This window comes from Lutra lutra, chromosome 3 (assembly GCF_902655055.1).
Source record: "Lutra lutra chromosome 3, mLutLut1.2, whole genome shotgun sequence".
Taxonomy (NCBI): domain Eukaryota; kingdom Metazoa; phylum Chordata; class Mammalia; order Carnivora; family Mustelidae; genus Lutra; species Lutra lutra.
In genome coordinates, this window is record NC_062280.1 from 137,372,775 (window position 1) to 137,395,195 (window position 22,421).

A 22,421-nucleotide genomic window follows, 5' to 3' on the forward strand; every position below is an offset into this window, starting at 1 on the left:
TGCATTTTGCTTTGTTTTGATTTTATCCGAAGTGACCTCGAGTGCAGGGGCCGCGAGCAGAGCCGGAGGTAGTGCATCCGACACGTGCGAAGCGGCGGCCACCGCCTGCGGGGAGAGCTAAAGTTCAAGTGTGACCCTGGGCGGCTGGGGGGCGGGAGCAGGAGCAGGAGCTGAGGCGGCGAGGGAGGGGCCGCAGGCGTAGGAAGAGAGCGCCTTTAAAGGGCCAGCGCGGGCGCCGGGGCGGTGAGCAGCTCACGGCCTGGCCGCGGGGCTGCGAGGCCTGCACTTCTCTGCGCAAGGAAAAGCCCCCAAACTTGGCCTCGCCCGTGGTCCGAGGCCTTTAATTAGGCATGCAGAGGCTGCTCTGGGTGAGGAGAGTTGGAGATGTGTGTACCTTCTCTCTCGCTTTGCCACCCCAGTGTTACCGAGCGTGGAAGTACAGACGAGGCAGGGGTCTTTGTGACAAGTGTTTCGGGGAGTGGGAGTGGAGGTGCGCATGAAAGGTGCGTGTGGGGACGTCCTGCTTCAATAGAGGACTGTAGATGAGTCTCCTCTGGTTCTTTTTTGGTTTTCAGGGAGAGGACACTCAGAGGTTCTCAGGGCCGGGACAGGTACTTCCCTACTTGCGGGTCGAAAAGACCCGGGGGTTCTCAGGACAGGCTGTGGGCAGGCTTACCAGGAGTCCGTTCGCCGTGCGGCCTTCTGAACTGACGGTTTCTCACTGTCACAGGTGGAGGGATCGGTGCGAAAAGTTAAGTTGAGAACTTCTTCCTCATCCCTTATCCTGACTGTATAGCATAATAAAGATTGATCTTTGCTGCGCAGTTGGTTACACCACGGTGGTTTTACATACGCTGTCATGTTTGTGGTTAATGTGTGTCCAAAAAGGTTAAGTTACTCATATCTTACTGAAGTTCCTGGAGGAGGAGCCAGGATTTTATTTTTTCCAACGTGTGTTTTAGAGTAAAAGTACCACTTGCAATCTCATTCCTAGGCATTACGTGCAATTTTACTGTTTCAAAAAGCTTGGTATGTATTCTTTTAAGTCACAAAATCCAGATTCAGTTTTACTTAACATTGGAGTTTAAGTACTTGACTTGCTCATCTGTCAACCCTGCTTGAGCTATTTATTATAAAGTATTTGCCATTAAAAAATATATTATTATTATTATTATTTTGGACATTGAAAGTACCGTGTGTACTTACACCATTCTTTTATGTCCTTGGAAATGGATACAATCTACTTCAGTTTGCTGGACTGCTTTTCTTCAAAGATGGAGAAGGGCAGTGTTTGGGGATTATATTTAGTTTTGCCTCTCATAGGGCCTTAAATCAGAGTATTCTTCTTAAACTAGGAGCATAACCTAGACTCTTAAGGTTAAGTGATTTTAAAAAAAAATAGATATTACGTCCAAATCAAACCCCCAAACTTTTTATTAGGTTCTTTCTTGTTATTTTTTTTACCTAAATGGAATTATAATTTTTTCTTTAAAAATATACTTATTGTAGCTAGAAGATCCATGAAGTGATAGTAAGAATTGTTACTATCTGTTCAGAATTGGAGACCCAGTGACAGCTCCCAGTGGAAACCAAGTGGGGCTTTGGGAGGGAGCACGCTGCTGTTCTCAAGTGAGTAAAGTTCTCAAGTGAGTAAATGTTTCAGGTGTAATGAGAGTCCGTTGGTGCAAGTCAGATTACAGCAAGTGCATTTTCACTTTGAGTAAAAGGATATTTTAAGAAGAAAAGAAACAACCTTAGGTATTCTAATTCATAACTAGTCTTCTGGTTAGAGTTTTCATAAAAATGAGTTACTTGTTAAAACCAAGTTTCTCAGATTTGAAAGACTCATCTGTTTTTGTTTGTTTGTTTGTTTTTTTAATATATATATTTTTTTATTTATTTGACAGATCACAACTAGGCAGAGAGGCAGGCAGAGAGAGACAGGAGGAGGCAGGCTCCCCGCTGAGCAGAGAGCCCGATTCGGGACTCGATCCCAGGACCCAGAGATCATGACCTGAGCCAAAGGCAGAGGCTTTAACCACTGAGCCACCCAGGCGCCCCCAAGACTCATCTGTTTTTAAAGATTCCTAAAAAGGACACATTTTACTATGACTTTTATCTTAAAAAAGAAATTGAACTCTAAAATGCAAATCAACCCAAACCTAACTTTTAGAACTGAGGAGAGGCTGGTTTGGAACTAAATATTTCCTGTGATTTACTACTGGGAATTAGACTGAATCTTTAATTAAATACAGTTTGTTGTGCTTTAACTTCCTGGGGCCTGCCAGAGATTTTGTAAGTCATTTGCATAGGACAGAATAGTTGAAAAGCTGATAAAGAGTTCATGAGCTTCTAGTTCCTTAGACACTGTTTGTATTTGTGGGATGTGCATTTTGTGTTTGTAGGGATGGTATGTTACATCTGTTTCACACTTGCTTTGTTCTTGGCCCTGTCATAAGGCTACACTCAAAGTGGAAGCCAAGACTTTTGGAAAACCCGGGATCTTTTAAAGCATGTACAGTATTTATAAATAGTGAAACTTCATTTCCATGACCTGTCCACCTCCCCTGCCCTCCCACCTGTAGAAAGCTTTCTAGAGCTTGGGAAGTAGTATTGTGAGCTCTGGTTCTACTTCCCCTCCCCCCTTTTAATGGTAGTTTTAAGTTGACTCTTGTTTTTTGTTTTGACATTATTTGGAACACCTGGGTTAAAAGAATGCTTCAACAGTAAGACTTGATACTTAAAGAAAATTTTAAATTGTTTTATATATCTCAGATATTTGGTTTGGAATGACTCTTTTTAATTTGGCCTATGAACTGACCGTACTTTTTAAAAATTTTTTTATTTTAAAATTCACATTTTGGAGGTGAGTGATTTAAATCCTACAGAGTCCTTGGCACAGAGATGACAGATGTTTTCTTGCTGCATACTCACATTTGACTTAAAGAATGGCATCTTGGTGAGGCTAATTTCAGTTTGTTACTGAAATTACCTTAAAGAAAACCTTGTTTTACAGTGGAGTGACAATTTCCGAATATGTATTTGGGGAAGGGAGCACGAGGTAAGAGAATTAAAAATGAGTAGGGGAATTAATGCAGCAAAATTGATAAGCATATTTGCGAAGACTGAAAAAGGAGTGTGGGACTAATGCGACAGTTCTTATGGCTGGTACTTTTTTTCCAGAAATTCCAAAATCGGTGTCGGTGTCAAGTATGAATCCCTTCATTGGTGATTATCAGAATTTTAATTTTATTTTACCTATGTTTTTGTGGCAGGTCCTTGGGAGAGATGTGGCCAGAGTGGCGACTTCTATTTTTGTTTGTCATTCCCCCTCCCCCTGCCCCGGATTTTATTTTCTCAGAGTGGCAAATATTTGGATACTGGAAAGAAGACATTTTTAATTCTCATGTAAATTTTAAAAAAAGGTTAAAGTACATTGAGACCCTCTCCCCCCTGCCCCACACTTACTTAGAAGCTATTACATTGGCAATGGGAACAAATATGGCTAGATACCATATACTGCACAGAGAATCTTTTAAGGGGACATAAAAACTGGGAGGTGGGGATAGAATACTCAGTGGTGAGTTAGAATCCCTGATAGCTTGAAAGTGTTTTTTGCCTGTTTTTGTGCGTTTCCATCTGAGCTCCCTGAACTACTATTCTGTATGATTTTCTAAGACAGCAGCTGTCTGTATTTGCCTGGAATTTCTTTGGAGAACCTGAATTATTTGCATTTTTCTAGAACACTCTGCCCTTGGAAACTACCCAGTACCCTGGCATCGTGGGAAATTAATGGGCTGTTGTTTTTTTTTTCCTCCCCCCTGTATGTGCCATAACTTTGGGGCTTCCTGGAATCCTTTTGGAGAAGCACTATAAACCCAGTGGTGATTGGAGAGAGCAAAGGAGTGTTTAGTTGTACAGAGCATTGGAACTTTGAGTAGAGTGGATCTAGCCTTGGTTCTTTCAACATTTGCCTTGGCTTTCATAATAACAACTTGTAGAGATTTGCCCTTGGCCCAGCCTCGGGGACCTCCTTTGGGTCAGATAAATACCTTTTCTTGGTGTGTCCAAGATTCTGAAGTTAGTATGGGTTCCTTCTCAGCTGTCAAACAGAGGATTGGATGAACTTGGAAAGTTTATATTTTGATGTCTAAGGGGTGAGGGCTTGTGTTCCAATGAATATGCTGTATATAAATGCACTAAAGTTTGAAAGAATTCACCCTTTTTGCTAAATTCCTGATAAGGACTAACAGAACTCATGTCAGTGGTGCAGAAATTCTTTGCAGAGAATTACTGCTTGTTATCTGTGGTCTTCTAAGGAACATACGAAATGTGAAAATGAATTATTCTTGCCACTTGGAAGGCTTTTTTGGGGGGATGCTTTCCTCCCCCCTCTTTTTCTTTTTTATTCATCCTCGTATAGCTTTGACATAAGCTATTAAAAAAAACCAATTAGTTTTGATATTATGCCAAATAAGATTAGAAAGCTAAATTTGCAGTCCCTTTCCAGTTTATTATGTAGTGAATTTTCACCTTACTGCATTACTTTAAATAAGGACAGAAATTCAACCAGTATCCTTTATTTCAGGCTGTATTTATTACAGGAAAAAAAAAAGTGAGGTAGAGCTGTGTGATGAGCTTCTGTAGCCCCCAGTTTTTGGTTTCTGATGACTGCTGAAGCTTGCCATCTTTATGGTCAGAGGTCACTAAGGCTGACAGGGGAGTGTCCCAAGTCTTCCCCTTTTGCAGTTTTCTGTTGACCACCCAGTCCATTCTGACTGGGCACTCAGCTATATGGACAGTCTGGCTTCTCTTCCAGTTGGTTCACTTATTTATCTTTTTCTTCTTCTATGCTCAAACCTAAAGATGCCGCAGGACAAGTTGCGGACTTTTTCTCATTTATTTTTTTTTTCCTAGATCATTTAACCCCTCTATTGTCCTGGTCTCCAGTTACTTAAAGGCCATAAATGTCCCACTTTCACCTCAAATTGAACACATTTAAACCCAAGCATGCTGTATTTCCTCTTACTCTGAGATGAGGTTCCCATCTTGAGTTTCCTGATTTGGTTAGTGGTCTAGTTAGTTAACCATTTACCTAGTTTTCAGACTTGGACGTCCTCTTCAGCACACTCTTTTCATGCTGTTCAGTGCCCGGAGTCTCTCAGCTCTTCTTTCTCTGTCTGCTGAAACATTGACTTCCTGACCCCTACCTGTTCTAGGTTAGGTCTCTTCTTGAAGTTCTAAACCATCGTGTCCCCAGGACTTGGATCATCTTGTGCCTTTACTGGAGGTTTTGAAAATTTTGCTTAGTATGCAAAGCTCACACATCTGTTTGCCAACTTCCAGTCTTGGTTCCTGCCTGAAGGCATTTTTGCCTTCTCTTAGTGAATGCCTGGTGATCTCTTAATTTCATGCTGCTTTGTATTATAACTTAACTTTAATGCCTGCAGTTATATTGTAAATATATGGTTGGGAAAAAGGTTTTCTTGAACTATGGATCTTTTCTATTTTAGCTTTCTGTGTTTTCACAGTGTGATAATGTTTATATTAGTGTAACTATAAAGATCTGTGATGGTTTTATTTTCTGGAGATGGTCACAGTATCTTATTTTTTCTCCATTTGTTGAATGATTATTGGATTATTGGTGTAACGAATGTTTACGGGATGTTGTATTAGATGTATCTGAATGATAGAAAAATGATTCAAACATGGATCCTGTAGGGAGATGAGGTATGACAAGTAAATAACTGTATAATACACTGTAGAAAGGGTTATGTGCCTTCAAGAAAAATTGAGTTCTGTGTTGGCTATTGAGATGGACCTTGAAAATGGGATGTTAGTCTCCCAAGATTTCATTATGAAATTTTCAAATGTTAAGCAAAGTTGAAAGAATTCTCCATTGAACACCTGTATACCTGTCACCTAGTTTCTACGACTAACGTTTTATTGTACTTGCTTCACTGTGTATCTGTTGTTGGCACATCCATTTTTCTATCCATCATTATTATGCTTTTAAAGATTCCATTTATTTATTAGAGCACAAGAAGAGGGAGAAGCAGGCTTGCCAGTGAGTGGGGAGCCCGATGTGGGGCTCAGTCCCAGGTCTCTGGGACCATGACCTGAGCTGAAGGCAGACACTTAGCTGACGGAGCCACCTGGGTGCCTCCCATCAGATTATTTTTTAAAATTGATTTTCTAAATGATGGTTTGGCTTTCATAAAGGCATGCAAATAGGGGAGCATCAGTTTCTCTGAGTGATACATAAAACCTAGGAAGTTTGAAAAAGTATAGGCTGACTATTGTCAGATTGAAATTGGACTTGGTATGTAGTATGAAAATAATGTTACAGAGGTGCCTGTGTGGCTCAGTCATTAAGTGTCTGCCTTGGGCTCAGGTCGTGATCCCAGAGTCCTGGGATGGAGCCCCACATGGGAGCCCTGCATTGGGCTCCCTGCTCAGCAGGAAGCCTGCTTCTCCCTCTTCTACTCCCGCTGCTTGTGTTCCCTCTCTCACCGTGTCTTCTATCAAATAAATAAAATCTTAAAAAAAAATCCTCTTAAAAAAAGTTATAGATTGTATTTTTCTATGAAATTATATTTTTTTAATAAAATAAGAAATGATGAAAATATGGTCATATTTTTAGTTCTTAAAATGCAATTTCTTTGGGGGCACCTGGGCGGCTCAGTCTTTTAAGTGTCTGCTTCAGCTCGGGGCATGATTCCAGAGTCCTGGGATCGAGCCCTGCATCTGGCTCCCTGCTTAGAAAGAAGCCTGCTTCTCCGTCTCCCGCTCCCCCTGTTTTGTGTTCCTTCTCTTGCTGTGTCTGTCTTTGTCAAATAAATAAATAAAAACTTTTAAAAAATCCAATTTCTTAGAGATGCTCATATAAATATAGATACCCATGGAATGCAAATAAAGCCAAGGTACCACATTTGGTTTAAAATTCATACATAGAATTTGGTGATGGAACACATTATATAATTAATTTAATATGAATAGTAGGCATGGGGCTCCTGGGTGGTACAGTCAATTATGCCTGACTCTTGTTTTTTTTTTTTTTTTTTTCTTAAAGATTTTATTTATTTATTTGACAGAGAGAGACCGCGAGAGGGGGAACAACAGCAGGGCGTGAGGGCGAGGGAGAAGCAGACTCACAGTGGAGCAGGGAGCTCAGCGCCAGGCTCAATCCCAGGATCTTGGATTATGACCTGAGACAAAAACAGATGCTTAACAACTGAGCCACCCAGGTGCCCCAAGTGTCTGACTCTTGAAACAGACTCTTGGTTTCAGCGGGGTTCATAATTTGAGGAGAAATCTTAGGCTTTCAGGATCGTGTCTGTTTGGCTCTGTGCTCAGGGCAGAGTCTGTTTAGGATTCTCTTCTTCTGTACCCCTTCCCTGTGCCCCCCACTAAAAAAATAAAAGTATATGAATAGTAGTCATTTACCTAATATTTAGCTTTTTGTTTGGTCTGCTCTTTAAAATGAATATTTAGGGGCTGCCTGGCTGGCTCTATATGGTGGAGCATGTAATTCTTGATCTCATGGTGGTGAATTTGAGCCCCACCTTGGGGGTAGAGTTTATTTAAAACAAAAAAACAAAAACCTGACCTTCATACTTTTGTGTCCTGGGAGAGTGATTTCAACAAGGAAAGCTCATTGTTGTTGGTTTTATCTTTTTAAAAATATTTTATTTACTTATTAGAGAGAGTGAGAGAGAGAAGTCAAGCAGTGGCAAAGGCAGAGGGAGAAGCAGATTCCCAGGTCCTGGGATCATGACTGGAGCCAAAGGCAGATGCCCAGCTGATTGAGCCAACTATGCACACTGTACCCCCCCACCCCTTTTTTAAAGATTTTACTCATCCATTTCAGAGAGAGCAAGAATGAGGAGGGGGTGAAGGGGTAGAGAGAGAGAGAAGCATACACCCCCCCTACCCCCGACCTTGTGCTGAGCAGGAAGCCCAACAGGGGCCTCAGGCCTGACCCCGCCCTGATCCCAGGACCCAGAGATAATGATCTGAGCTGAAGGCAGATAGATGCCCAACCGACTGAGCCACCCAGGTGCCCCAGAAAGCTCATTGTTATACATTATTATTATTTTTTTAAATGAGAAATCCTAAAGCTGGAGTTAGCAATCTCAAAATATACTTAAGGCAATTGTGAGGCAAAGTTACATTAGCTTAAAAAGATGCCTTAAAATTTACATCAATTCTAGTATTGCATTAGTGAAACACTAGAAATTCTTGATAGCTTTCTGATTTTAATATGTTTTTACCCAGGGTGCCTGGGTGGCTCAGTGGATTAAAGCCTCTGCCTTCAGCTTAGGTAGTAATCCCAGGGTCCTGGGATGGAGCCCTGAATTGGGCTCTCTGCTCAGTAGGGAGCCTGCTTCCTCAGCTCTCTCTGCCTACTTGTGATCTCTGTCAAATAAATAAATAAAATCTTAAAAAAAATATATGTCTTTACCCACTGACCTTAGTGTAGGATGAAGGTTACAATGAGATACTTCAGTGGATCCAAAGGGAGTTAAATTTTGATGTGCTAAACCTAAAAGTGATATCAGGCAGACAGACATGGAACTGAGTGCATCCCGAATCCTTGTGTGAGTGAGCCTGGCTAGCTCATGGAGAACTTAAAGATCCATGCAATATAAAATGTATTCGGGTATAGCAAAAGGCACAAATTCACACCTATTAGAACTTATTAGCCATGTTAGAAATAACAAGTGTTGGGGAAATGTAGAAAGCTATTTTAGTATTATGTATATACCTGTAGTAGCAGACAGCATATCATTTAAAAGGTACCTTGCTTTGGGGAGTGAGGGACAGGGAATCAAAAACTAACAAAGAGCTCACTACTAAGAGGTTTTATTAAATGTGTAAGTTACATTCCACGTGGACAAGACAGCTTTCATAGCACACCAGGATACACTTGTGAGATCAAGTGAGGTTCAGAATTGTAGCTCATCTTAGGTCTTTTCATTCTGTAGTAGAGAGAGATGTAAAACATCTTCATCCTTTAACTTGTGTCTCCTCTTAGTTGTGATCTTGAAGGACAGCAGCGTAGGGTCTTAGCTCCTAGGAGGAAAGGCAGAGTTAGCAAAGAAATGACTAAACTGATGGTTAATTGTCTGTCTCCCAAAGTTTTAATGGGTAATTGCTGAGATAGCTTTCAAAGTCTTTGGTAACCTGAAAGTTTAAAGTTTTGCTTGGATGACAAATGGAATTAAATTTGTTAGCCATCTAGGTTTTTTCCAGATAGGATAAAATGCTAAGTCATTAATTACTGGATATAGGTTTGTGCTTTTGACTTCTTACTGCAAAGAAACTAAGAGTATTTAAATCTGTTGGTAAACATGTTTTGTGATTAACTGATTCATAAATTGGCATCTAAAGAATTCTGTTATAACCGTTCACAATTGATTAATAACTGACTAGAGGTTAAGGTATTTCAAAGAATTCAAAATTCTGCTTAGTATAACTAAGACTGATGGAAATAAGGGAAACAACTCTGTGGAAAAGTAGATTATATGTAAGAAAGATTTCAGGAATGGGAATACATTTTCTTGAGGGTAAGAGAAGGTAATTTTGTCCTACATGAGATGATTGTTTGGAAGGAAATGACTTGGGACAAAACCTGAATGCAAAGGAAAGTTGAAGGGAAATCTTCAGAAAAGGAATTTTAGCTATGGTCAGGATGGACTAAGATTGAAATGAATGGGTTTTAAAGGTACATTGGTATAAGACTGAAATTGTCTCTGTTCAAAAGGACAAAGTTTTCTTAGATTAATTGATCTGCTGTTAAGAAAATGTAAATGGTTTTCTCTTTGCCTGCCCAGAAAACCCAGTTTCTATGTTTTGTTTTATCACGTGTTTAACATCCCTGATTATATTTAGGCATGTGCTTTAAAACTTTATAAGATTTTAGCAAATGTTGACAAGATTTAAGATGTAAATCTCTTTAACTCAGGCTTTTCCTTGGTATGCTAAGTTACTCATGCAATACTGCTAAACCAGTGATAAACCTTGGGTTACATTTGGAAAAATACTAAAGCTATTCTAGAGATTCTATGCACTTCCTAAAGTTTTAATGTTTTGAGAGATCATCACTTGATACTGTAATAATGGAAATGTTATGTGTCACAGAAATAACCTGATTTCCTTGCCAACTAAATGTCTCATCAGCTCTAACCATATCCATTCCGAGTTTTTGTCATTTATAATTGTTTTAATTCTCTTGTAAAATGAGTTTTATCTTCAAGGAGATTCATATAAAGGACTTTCAGGACAGAGATACTTGATATACTTGAAAATCCTAAAACTGAAATGGGTAAGAATTTCCAAAACTAACTAAAGCTGCATTCACCAGATTTAGTAACATGGGACTAAATGAACTAAAAGATTATAGTGTTGTGTCTCCTAATGTTTTGTCTTATTTTAAACATTGCTGGTTCTCTAATGTTTGCTCTTCCAGAATAGGGATACTTTTTCTTAAGTTATCTGTAACTTACAGAGATGTGAAATATTTATTTGCAAACAAATCAAACCATTCAACTTTTCTCTCTATCTGAACGCTCTGAAACCAAAAGGTCTCAGTAACTACTCTTTTCTTCTATGGCAATCAGTCATTTGCATAAGTTCAATAAGAATCTGTTCTTGTAACAGGACACCATTGGAAACTAGTTATTTTACCAAGGCTTTGACTGGAATGTCATATTTGAGAAAGACATGCATAGACTCAGATATGACCAGACAGCTTTAAGGAACTAAGGTTGACTTTATGAAACCTGGAGCCATAAAGCCCTTTGGGACTGTTGGCCTGATACCTTGCTTACAGAGTTCCCAGCAGCCTCACCAGGTGAGTAAAGAATGTCACTTCCTGGCAGGATACTTTGGGAACCTCAGGAAGAAGAATTTGCCCAAATCGACAGGTATTGCAGGCATGTCTGATGGCAAGTACGTGGCTTGGCTTCTGGCCCGGAGAGGCTACTAAAAGTTCAACCTAGAGATTCCTTATAAGAAGCTCCAGCAACGTATATTCTAAAAGATCTGTATGATCACACTCACTGTTCTTGCTGAGCTTATGTAAATAATAGGCCAAGTTTGTTAAAAATGGACTTGTTTCTCAAATAAATAAGTCCTGATTTGGCTGTCTCTGGAAATGAGGGTAATTTTAGAGAGAAAAATTATGTTTTAATAACCCCTTTATGGATGTTAAATTCTAGATTTGATTGTTTTTAAGTGTTTGTTTACCTAAGCTAAACAATTTGAGGTAAACTTCAGAAAAGTTACACAGTAGCTCATTTAGACGATCTTCTTGCTTTTTTATTTTGTGGGGATAATAACAAGACCCCATGGCACATGATTAAACAACTGGAAAAATGGGATTGATTCCCCTACAATTGTATAACTTAACTATCACCTTGTGTGTGGCTGGAATAATGAAACTGCCTAAAAGCCAGCATACCACACTCCATAGGATTAACAATGGACTTGTGGAGATAATGGATGACTCCATTTTCTTTATGATTGGATTGGATGATGCATTGACTTATCTCTTGACAAGTCTTCTCCCACTCGCCAGTGATCCTCTGTATTCAGGATATTGTTTAGGCTGGACCACTCAAAGGGCTACTTAATGGTTTCATCCCTTAGTCATATTTATTCTAGAAGCCACCTCTGTTGAGGTGCAATTGCAAACAGATGCTTTAGTTAAGCATAGAACAGCCCTCCTCATAAAAAGGGCCTCAGAGCTGACTATGGGACAGTCCCTGACTGTAATGACTTCATATCAGGTCCAGATTTGTCTTAGAAGCCAAAGGCCACCAATGGATGATGGAGGCCAACTTATTAAATACTGGGCTATACTTACAGATATGACAGAAATAATACTTAAAACTTGTCAGACTTTAAACCTAGTTACCTGTATGCCTGAACCTGACCATTGTGCTTCTTTCTCTGTGGAGCAAAAATGTTCAGAGGTTATTGATCTTGCTTACTCTATTTGGCCAGATTTAAGATGCCCCTGTTAAAAATACGAATGACGGTTGGTTTACTGATGACAGTAGTTTTTATAAAAAAAAATAAGAAAAGCTAGGTATGCCATAGTGCTCACTAGTACTTTGCAATTGCCAAAGCCTAAAAATAAACATTAACACTGACTCCAAATATGCCTTCCTGGTACTACATGCCCATGGAGCTATTTGGAAGGAAAGGGGATTGCTGTCAAGCCATTAACTCCCCAATCAAATATGGGCCTAAGTTACAAAACCCTCCTTATCGCTATACTAAGGATGGTGTATATCAAATCTGGGATACATATTTGTGGCTCACACCCACGATTGGACAGCTCAGTCAAAAGGCAGTTTTATGCTGGGATCAAAGAAACATACATATGATACTTGGGCAAATAACACGCAACATCTAGGATGGCTATCATTAGAAATGTGTTCCCAAATAATAGTACTCCAGGCTACTGACTGGTTTGCTACTGATTGGGTAAGGCGACCTGGCATTAGATGGTCAGCTCCAAACGGAACCCACTGGATATGTGGAACTAACCTGTGGCCCTGGCTTCCTCCAGGGTGGATAGGTCACTGTACTTTAGGATTTGCCTGGATTCATGGGCGCATTACTAAGACCATCACCACTCCAGCTAATCTCCCCAATTTATTTATTTTTTATTTTTTTTAAAGATTTTATTTATTTATTTGACAGAGAGATAGCACAAGAAGGCAGAACAGCAGGCAGAGGGAGAGAGAGAAGCAGGCTCCCCGCTGAGCAAGGAGCCCAATGCGGGACTCGATCCCAGGACCCTGGGATCATGACCTGATCCGAAGGCAGCTGCTTAACCAACTGAGCCACCCAGGTGCCCCTAATTTCCCCAATTTAAAGCAAGGATGGACACGATCTGTTTTTAAATGTTATGATCACTTAGCATCCACTTTTGTTCCATCTGTGGGACTAGAGGATGTCATGTGGCATGTATAAGCCCTTAATGAATATACTACAAAGGCACTCAGTGATTCACTAAATAGCATCTCCCTACTTAATATAGAAATATCACAAATACTCAAGGCAGTCCTACGAAATGGAATGGCCTTAGATGTCCTGACAGGAGCACAGGGTGGCACATGGGCAATTATCAAAGCAGAATGTTGTGTGTACATCCCAGACTATCACAAAAATGTCACAGGACTAATAAAAGATCCGAATACCCAAATTAAGGCTCTACAAGATCCTTCTCTCTCTCTCAGTGATTGGTTAGCTTCCTGGTTTGGAGGAGGACTATGGCCAACAATTAAAAATCTCTTTCTTGGGCTTCTCATTCTTAGAGCCTTATTAATCTTAATATGTTGCTTTGTTCAGTGTTTCTCTACTTGGTGCCAAGACTCCATTGCTGCAGTGACTTCACCACGACAGATGATCCTGACCATGCACAGAGACACCTCTTCACTGTCAGCACTGGATTCAGCTGCCTCCACCTTTCGTAACTCCCCTATACGTTCCTCCACTGATCAATGTTGACCCGAGTAGGTAGGGACAGCTCTGTGCCCCTATTCAGCAGGAAGAAGTTACAGAAGATGAGACCTTCCACCTTCAACTACCTTAAAGATTTAAGGGTCAAAATTGTTCAGGGGGGAATGATGAGGGAGCAGGAGGCTGGCTGAAGACAAAGCAAAAGCTGGCACCTTGCACCCCCTGTCCACCTGCTCCCCTCGGTAATGTGTGTGACATTCCTCAGGCACCCCTGACTGCCATAAACGAGAAACAAATAGTTAACTTGCAGAGATCACAATCCTGCAAGACAGAGTCTCCCTTGGTTTACAAATGTCCTAGAGATCTACAAAGAGCTTACCTTATCAATAGCACAATTTCCAGAGGCAACTAACTCAGTTCCTCAAGCCCTAAATAAAGTTAAATTTCTTCTAAACCCAAATCTCACTAACAAAGTGCTTGATAGAAGAAATGTGATTGGCTTGCCAAAAGACAACATTGATCAAGCCGCAAGACCTCCGGTATCCCGGCACCTTGTAGGCCCTCTTTAGCTTAAGAAAGTTCCGTTGAAACCTCCCTTCCCCTCACTGTCCCCCAACCACAAGGTACGTAACCTGCCACCTCTCACAACCCAGGGCAGCAGCTCTTCCTGCGTACGGGTCCTGTCCTCGTGCTTTAATAAACCACCATTTTGCACCAAAGATGTCTCAAGAATTCTTTCTTGGTCATCGGCTCCCGACCTCAGCCCACCGAACCTCACCTAGGTTCTAGAACTTCATCATCGTGACTTGCCTTTTGCACAAAGCACACCTCTCCTGGTGAGGTCGGCCTGCTCCCTCAGGCTATTTTGTTACTCTGGCTTGGAAGAAGTGAGCAGTGGCTTTCCTGCAGACCTTTGCAGGGCTCGTCCCCTCAGGGGCGCACTGATAAGAGCATAATGACTTGTTAGACCCTATGTATGTATGTATGTATGTATTTAGTTAGTTAGTTAGTTAGTTAGTTATTAGACCGTATTTATTTTGCAGATGAGCTTGGATGTCACCAGTACCGCACGTGCGTGTAGGCTTAAAAACTTCTGAACTTAATGCCTCTTCATCTTTCATCAGGTTATAGCTTTTGAATTCTAGTTATTTGTTCTAGCTATAAATATATTAATAGTATTTTTCTTTGGCCACATATGGGGTATGACCTTTGACATCCTGCTTGGCTGTGCCTGGGAATTTAACATCATTCAGTTTAGATGGAATTCCCTTGCTTTGTTTCCTGTGATAGTGTGGGGAATACACATTTTGGCTCTTTCAACCAGTGGTGGAGGAAGACAGGAAAAAAATAAAAATTGAACCACACAAAGAGGATCTTAATTATTTCTGCTGGGTGTGGTTCAAAAACAAGCGTGCTCTTTACAAGGAGTCTGAGCCTACAAAATTATTTAGTGCAGAATATTAGGAAAATATTATGATGATATTTAGTTGTTTTTTTTTTTTGATCTGGGTTTAATTTTTTGACAAGTTAGATATTTTAGGGTCTTTGAACTCTTGTATTTATAGTAGAAAGAAAATGTTTTGGGGCGCCTGGGTGGCTCAGTGGGTTAAAGCCTCTGCCTTGGGCTCAGGTCATGATCCCAGGGTCCTGGGAGCCTGCTTCCTTTCCTCCCTCTCTGCCTACTTGTGATCTCTTTCTTTCAAATAAATAAATAAAATCTTAAAAAAAAAAAGAAAGAAAGAAAATGTCTTTTTGTGATGCTTTTATGTCTTAAGTATGTTATCAATAGCAGAGAAAGCTGCAAAAGGGAACATATCACTCCTCTCCCCTGAGCAGGAGAGCGTTTTGCTGTTACTAAGTTTACATGTGTGATTGTCTTCCTGAACCACTGTTAGAAGCTCCATCAAAAATGATCCCTTCTGAATTGTCATAAAATTCAGTACCTAAAATTTGTTGAGGTAGAGAGAAATGTTGAAGCCAGACTTTTGCAGTATTCCCTTTTTAGAAGTCACAAAAGTCCACTTTTGCCTTAAGTGCTTTATTTTATTTATTTTTTTATTTTAAAGATTTTATTTATTTATTTGACTGATCACAAGTAGTCAGAGAGGCAGGCAGAGAGAGAGAGAGAGGAGGTAGCAGGCTCTCTGCAGAGGAAGAGGCTTGATCCCAGGACTCTGAGATCATGACCTGGGTCAAAGGCAGAGGCTTAACCCACTGAGCCACCCAGGTGCCCCTGCCTTAAGTGCTTTAAACAGAAAATCATGACACCCTGTTTATGACACCCTTCTGACTACTCCCCTCCCACCCCCCAGCCCCTGCATTAAAAAGCTTACCTTTTGTTCATTAATTTTCTCATTGCCCATCTAAGGCTGATATCTGGGGTAGATTAGTTAAAAATGTGGGATGTAGGGAATCTATCTGATCTGGTCTCAATTAATTCACTAAATGAAGAATGCCACGTAGTCTTCTGAGCTTTTGAGGGTACAGATTTAAATGGCTTATATTAAAAGGGTCTTTTTGATCATCTCCTACTTCTCCCCTCCTTACATTTTCTTTTCCTCTTTGCGTTCTTTCTTATTTTCAGCCCCCTGATTTATTTATTTTGAATAAATTTCTCCAACCTGTTAATGTAAATCAGGTAAAATGTTTCTTCCAAGGTTATTGCTGGTTACTGGTACATTTTTACTTCGTTAAAACAACCCTGTTGTATCAATTACTGCCATGGGAAATGGTCACTAAATTATTAATAGATCTAATCCCATTCAAAAGTATTTATAAATAGAATATTTAATGTCTGACAAATTGTATAGGAGTTAGGTTAAAGTGTTTGGATTCTCATTTATTTCCTAGTTCTTGAATTTTGGCTTGGGCTTTCAAGTTCCTTAAACTTTGTGTAATGAAGGTATAAAGAATCATGGAGACTATTTTTTATTTTTTTAAGAAATCTCTGTATCTAATGTGGAGTTCAGACTCCCAACCCCGAGATCAAGAGTTGCATGCTCTGCTGATGGAGCCAGCTAGGTGCCCCTGAAGTTTCATTTCGAACAAATTTTAGAACTACCCATCTGAAACAGAAGCCTCTCTTTGGCCTTTTGTGGATTTTGAGAATCTGTTATTTCCCACATTGCTATAAGCCTAGGTGTTTGCGTATAATTTCCCCCTCCCCTACCCCTGGCTTGCTTCTGGTTCTGGATTTGGGAGCCACCTTGAATTAGCTTAATTTATTTTCCCTTCTGGAGCAGGAAGCCAGTTCCTATAATTATTCTTTTCCCAGCTAACCAGTCTTAACTCTTTAATAAGCCTTTCAGAAGACTTAGATTTCTATGTGTTGACAAAACACAGAATCCCAAGCCTAGTCTTCTGTTGTGGGTGGAGAATGACCAGTGAAGTACCAGCGGGGTTGCTGGTGCCCTTGTCTGGGGACAGCATGCTTCTGGGAGGGTGGCTTGAGCCTGTGCTAGTTTTTGGATGCTGTCACCATTTGACATAGAAGAACTGTAGTAGACTGTAGGGGCGTAGGGACCTGTGCTTCTAACCTGTGTGTGGAGGATGGTAGTACTGTGCCTCATCAGAGCAAGTTCCACATTAAGCAAGGCCCATAAAGAGGAGAGTAACTGAGAGGGGTAAGCTAAATGGAAACAACTCAGTGTATTGTAGTCTTTAAGCTAAAAAAATCTGTAATTGTGTGTTTACCTGTCTTGAAAGATACATATATTTTTTAAAGAGGTTTTTTTTTTTTTTTTTAAGATTTTTATTTATTTATTTGGCAGAGACACAGCGAGACAAGGAACACAAGCAGGGGGAGTGGGAGAGGGAGAAGCGGGCTTCCTATGGGGTAGGGAGCCTGATGTGGGGCTCAATCCCAGGACACCAGGATCATGACCTGAGCCAAAAGCAAACACTTAATGACTGAGCCACCCAGGTGCTCCCCCCTTTTAAATATTTTTATTTTATGTATTTGATAGAGCGGGAGTACAAGCAGGGAGAGGGAGAAGCAGGCTCTTGCTGAGCAGAGAGCCTGATGAGCAGAGAGCCCAACGTGGGGCTCTATCCAAGGACTGACCTGAGCTAAAGGCAGATACTTAACCAACTGAGCCACCCAGGTGCCCCAAAAGATAGTTTTACTAAAATTCAGTTTGTACCGGTAAATAGGCAGGGAAGGGAAGGAAACAGCCTTTCGGCATCAGATAGTCTGCTTGTATAGATGTCAATTTCCATTGAATCTGCACTATCAAATCCATCCCATTATGTGATTTGTAGTTAACCTATATTTGACTTTTGGAAAGAGAGAACGAACAAAGGTGCAAGATCATAAGTAAATACAGCCGTATCAGTGTTAATTCTGGGCACATTTTTTTTTTTTTAAAGATCTTAAAGTAACCTCTACCATTGTGGGGCTTGAACTCACAACCCCAAAAGAGTCACATGCTCTTCTGATGGAGCCAGCCAGGTGTCCCTTTAGGTGCATACTGTTACTACTTGTCCTCGTAGAGTTAAGTGTATCTTCATGCTGTGCAGTGGTGACTCCTAAACTCTGGAGCCATAATCTGGTTTAGCAGACTTTGCAGCCTTCCTGTCCCATCTGTGTTAAATCCAGAAATTATTAATTTGGAGATGGGTGGTGTTGGCTGACTTCACATTCTGATACATCTCTGTGTTAGCATAGTCTGTACATTAGTAAAAGGGTTAAAAATCGCAGGGTTGTATGGTTTTTGTGCTTTAATGAGTATGAGCAAGAATGTTCTCCCTGTTTTGCTTTAATACCTGGCATGGACATTTTTGTCTGTTGATTACAGAGATTTGACCATGTCAAACCAGGCAGGCTTTATGGAGTTGGCACCTCCAGTGGTAAGGACTCCAAGCTCCTGTAAACTGCTTGGGAAGTGCCTGAGCCAGCACTGCATGTGTGACCTGTTACATGCCTTGGGATGACCCATGTGCAGATACTGTGCCATGAATATTTCTTCAGCTGCATTGGATTGGGTGTTCATTTCGTCTCTGCCTTCATCATCATCTCCCTACCCCTCCTAATATTTCCCTTTCTGTTAGAAGCAGTGAAGTTCCCACGTTCCTCTGTTAGTCGATGTGGAAATTTTGCCTACTTGGCTTCATTTGAGGTGAGCTGAGGTGGGAGAGGAATACTAGTCTTAATCAGAGATTGTTGGGGTTGTGTGTTTTAATTTCCTCTGTCTCCATTTTCCCACCTGTGATTTTAGACAGTCTGATTGGCTGGCCAGTGCAGTGCCTGCAAACATGCTCGGAGGTCTTTAGTCAGATCAGTTTTCCTACACCTCTGGAAGGATGTCCTTAGATTACCAAGGTGTTCCCAAACTGATGTTGGGACCCTTACAGAGCCATCAGAATTCCTAACATTTGCGTTTTACCAAATGACCTCAAGAGCCTCACCCAGATCTGTAATATTGCAGTATATATTAGGAGTCCTGGATTCTGTTTTCAGATTGGTAACCAGATAATTTATATTTAGATGAATCACATCACTGCTGTACTAGTTTGTTGATCTGTAAAATGGGGTTAACAATACCATGGGGAAGAACTTGGTAGGGCAAATGGAAGTGTTTAGAGCAGGAGCTGTATAATTACACCATATTATACACTTCAGCGTTAGTCAGAACAGTTGGACTTAAAATTCAGAGTAGCTGAGAGTTTGGGGCTTTCATTTTTCCGTTTATGGGCTTCTGGATTATATGGAATATTCTTGTTTATTTATTAAATAGGTTTTATTTAATTATTTATTCATGAGAGACAGAGATCGGCAGAGGCAAAGGGAGAAGCAGTCTCCCTGCAGAGCAGGGAGCCCAATGTGGGACTTGATCCCAAGACCCTTGGATCATGATGTGAGCCCTAAGGCAGACGCCCAACTAACTGAGCCACCCAGATGCCCTGGGATATTTATATTTATTTATTTAAATTTATATTTTTAAAAATTATTTATTTGACAGAGAGAGCGTGTATAAGCAGGGGGAGTTGCAGGCAGAGGGAGAAGCAGGCTCTTCCCCTGGCCCCCACTGACTGAGCCATCTGGAATATTTTCAGGTAAAATATTCTTCTATGGAATCTTTTCAGGTAAAAAGCACAGATCAGAACCAAAGAAAGAGCCAAAATACCTAGCTATCTTTCCTAATAGTACAGCATTGAGTTTGATAGGGACATTCTGGAAGACTTGTTTTGTATTTTGGAAGAGCTTCTGATAGCATGGGAAAATACCTAGCAACATGAAAAAGCAGAATATAAAATTGTATATAAACTGATCTGACTGTATGAAACACCTTTCAATTTCCAGTTGTGTCAAAAATCTCAAGGAAGTAATACTCAGATGTTGATGGTGGGAAATATTTGGATTGTATAAATATGGGTAATTTATTTTTCCTTTATATTTTGACCGCCTTTTCACATTCTAAGCACCAAACACATTAGAAGCGTGTAAGGTTTTTGAAATGAAAATTAAGTTTATGGTTTTCCATTCCTCTTTGAGAGAGAATATTGGATTCAAGCAAGTGTCGATTAGTTTTACTGTTAAAGGAAGGAGAAGAGGATGGGAATTAGACTGCATATTTATTTAATTGCATAAGCATACCAGGTAGATATTGTTACTATCCCCATTTTTTTTTTAAAGATTTTATTTATTTATTTATTTGACAGAGAGAGAGACCACAAGTAGATGGAGAGGCAGGCAGAGAGAGAGAGAGAGAGAGAGAGAGAGGGAAGCAGGCTCCCTGCTGAGCAGAGAGCCCGATGCGGGCCTCGATCCCAGGACCCTGAGATCGTGACCTGAGCTGAAGGCAGCAGCCTAACCCATTGAGCCACCCAGGCGCCCACTATCCCCATTTTTAATTTTCCTTTTGTTTTTACTATTTTTTTAAGTTTTTATTTATTCGTTTAAGCAATTTCTACACCCAACATGGGGCTTGTACTCATGACCCCAAGATCAAGAGTCTCATGCTTCTCTGACTGAGCCAGCCAGGTGCCCTCTATCCCCGTTTTTTAGTTGAGGAAACTGAGGCACAAAATTAATTGCCCAATGTTACGTAGTAAGTAATGGAACCAAGCAAGATGTCAGTGTTTTTTTATTATAAAACTCAGGCTCTTAAACAGTTCACTGCACTACATCAGAGAGAATGATTATCTTTGGACTCTTGGAGAACAAAACTAGAACTCAAGGGGTGCCTGGGTGGCTCAGTGGGTTAAGCCTCTGCCTTCAGCTCAGGTCATGATCTCAGGGTCCTGGGATCGAGCCCCACATTGGGCTCTCTGTTCAGCGGGGAGCCTGCTTCCCCTCTTTCTCTGCCTGCCTCTCTGCCTACTTGTGATCTCTCTGTCAAATAAATAAATTAAAATCTTTAAAAAAACACCACAAAAAACAGAACTAGCACTTAAATTTAAAATTGGAAATTTTAATACAAGGGTATTATATAAATTTAAATACAAGGGTAAAATAATAATAATGGATAATAATCAGTTAATTAACAGAATCTAAACTGTTAATGTAGAAACTGACAATCCCAAGACAAATTTTTGTTGACTCACCCAGCCTGTTCACTTTTTTATTTTATTTTATTTTTTATTTATTTTATTGGCAGAGAGAGACACAGTGAGAGGGGGAGAAGCAGGCTCCCTGCAGAGCAGGGATCCTGAAGCTGGGCTTGATCCCAGGACCCTGGGATCGTGACCTGAGCTGAAGGCAGCTGCTTAATGACTGAGCCACCCAGGCACCTCAAGCTGGTTAACTCTTGAGGATGACAAAGTACTTTGATGTAAAGAACCTTTGGGTTAGTGGGTTTTTTCCTCTTCTGAGGAGAGGAAAGAGTGCATTTGTGGTGATGATTAATGAGTGGTTGGGAAGAGATGACCAAGTGACCCCACATGGCTCACAGCGTGGCCAGAAGGAGTTGTCCGGTGTTTTCCTTTGTAGGTGAATGGGTGGACTTTACTCCTTTGTGCTGTGGACTCTGTCACTCCCTCCACATACTGCTTAAAAGAAGGAAAGTAGTTCCTTTCACAGATGGACTTGGCTTGTTGATGCTCTATGGTGACAAATAGAACAAGTACTGACCCATTTGGACAGAACAGACTTGTTCTTGGGGTGAGCTTAAGCTTCAGAAAGCTTACTGAGTCCTCATTTGAGGGGCAAGGGTGAGGTAAAATTCTCAATTAAGCTGTTAACCAAACTTTGCTAAGTGCTAGTCTTCCTTACCATTTGGCAATGTCTCCAATGCATGGATAGGAAACTGAGGCCAAGGGAGGCCTTGGGGCTTGCTCCAGACCACCCTCCTGGCTTCGTAGGAGTTGTGGGTTGCCAAGCCTGCTTACTAGATCATCAGTTGGCCTGTATAACTACTGGAGTTTCCCTTGTTTAGAGAAAGTGTTTCGGTGTTGCTTTGCAATATGCATGAGGAGAGTTGTGTGGTTCAGAGGCAGTGATAGCCTGGGCTTCACAGGTAGGTACTACTTGCCTTTGGATCTTGCTTCCAAATAATGTTCATTCCCATATAACTTTTAAGAAATCATGTTAGCTTAACAGTGGTTCTTTCTTTTCACTGCTTCTGTATGTTGCTTGTGTGAAGAGGTAGTATTTTAGATGTTCCTAAACAAGTAGTTCATAATAGATGGACAGGATTTGTGCCAACGTAGCATGAGATTATGTAGGTTATTAATATTTGTTTTTTTAAGATTTTATTATTTATTTATTTGACAGAGAGATCACAAGTAGGCAGAGAGGCAGGCAGAGGGAGAGGGGGAAGCAGGCTCCCCACTGAGCAGAGAGCGGGATGCAGGGCTGGATCCCAGGGCCCCGAGATCATGACCTGATCCGAAGGCAGAGGCTTAATCCACTGAGCCACCCAGGTGCTCCTTAATACTTGTTTTATTAAAAAATTTTTTCTTTCTTAAAAAGATTTTATTTATTGGGCACAGAGAGTGAGATGACA

At 40.7% G+C, this 22,421-nt stretch overlaps 2 protein-coding genes across 2 annotated transcripts in view; one reads left to right on the plus strand and one right to left on the minus strand.

Annotated features, from left to right (window-relative positions):
* Positions 1-22,421, minus strand: part of LOC125096359 (28S ribosomal protein S31, mitochondrial-like) — a 764,428-nt gene that overhangs the window by 464,430 nt on the left and 277,577 nt on the right. The gene's annotated exons all lie outside the window — the stretch shown is intronic.
* LOC125096363 (forkhead box protein O1-like) overlaps positions 1-22,421 on the plus strand; it is a 45,854-nt gene that overhangs the window by 1,609 nt on the left and 21,824 nt on the right. The window lies entirely within an intron of this gene.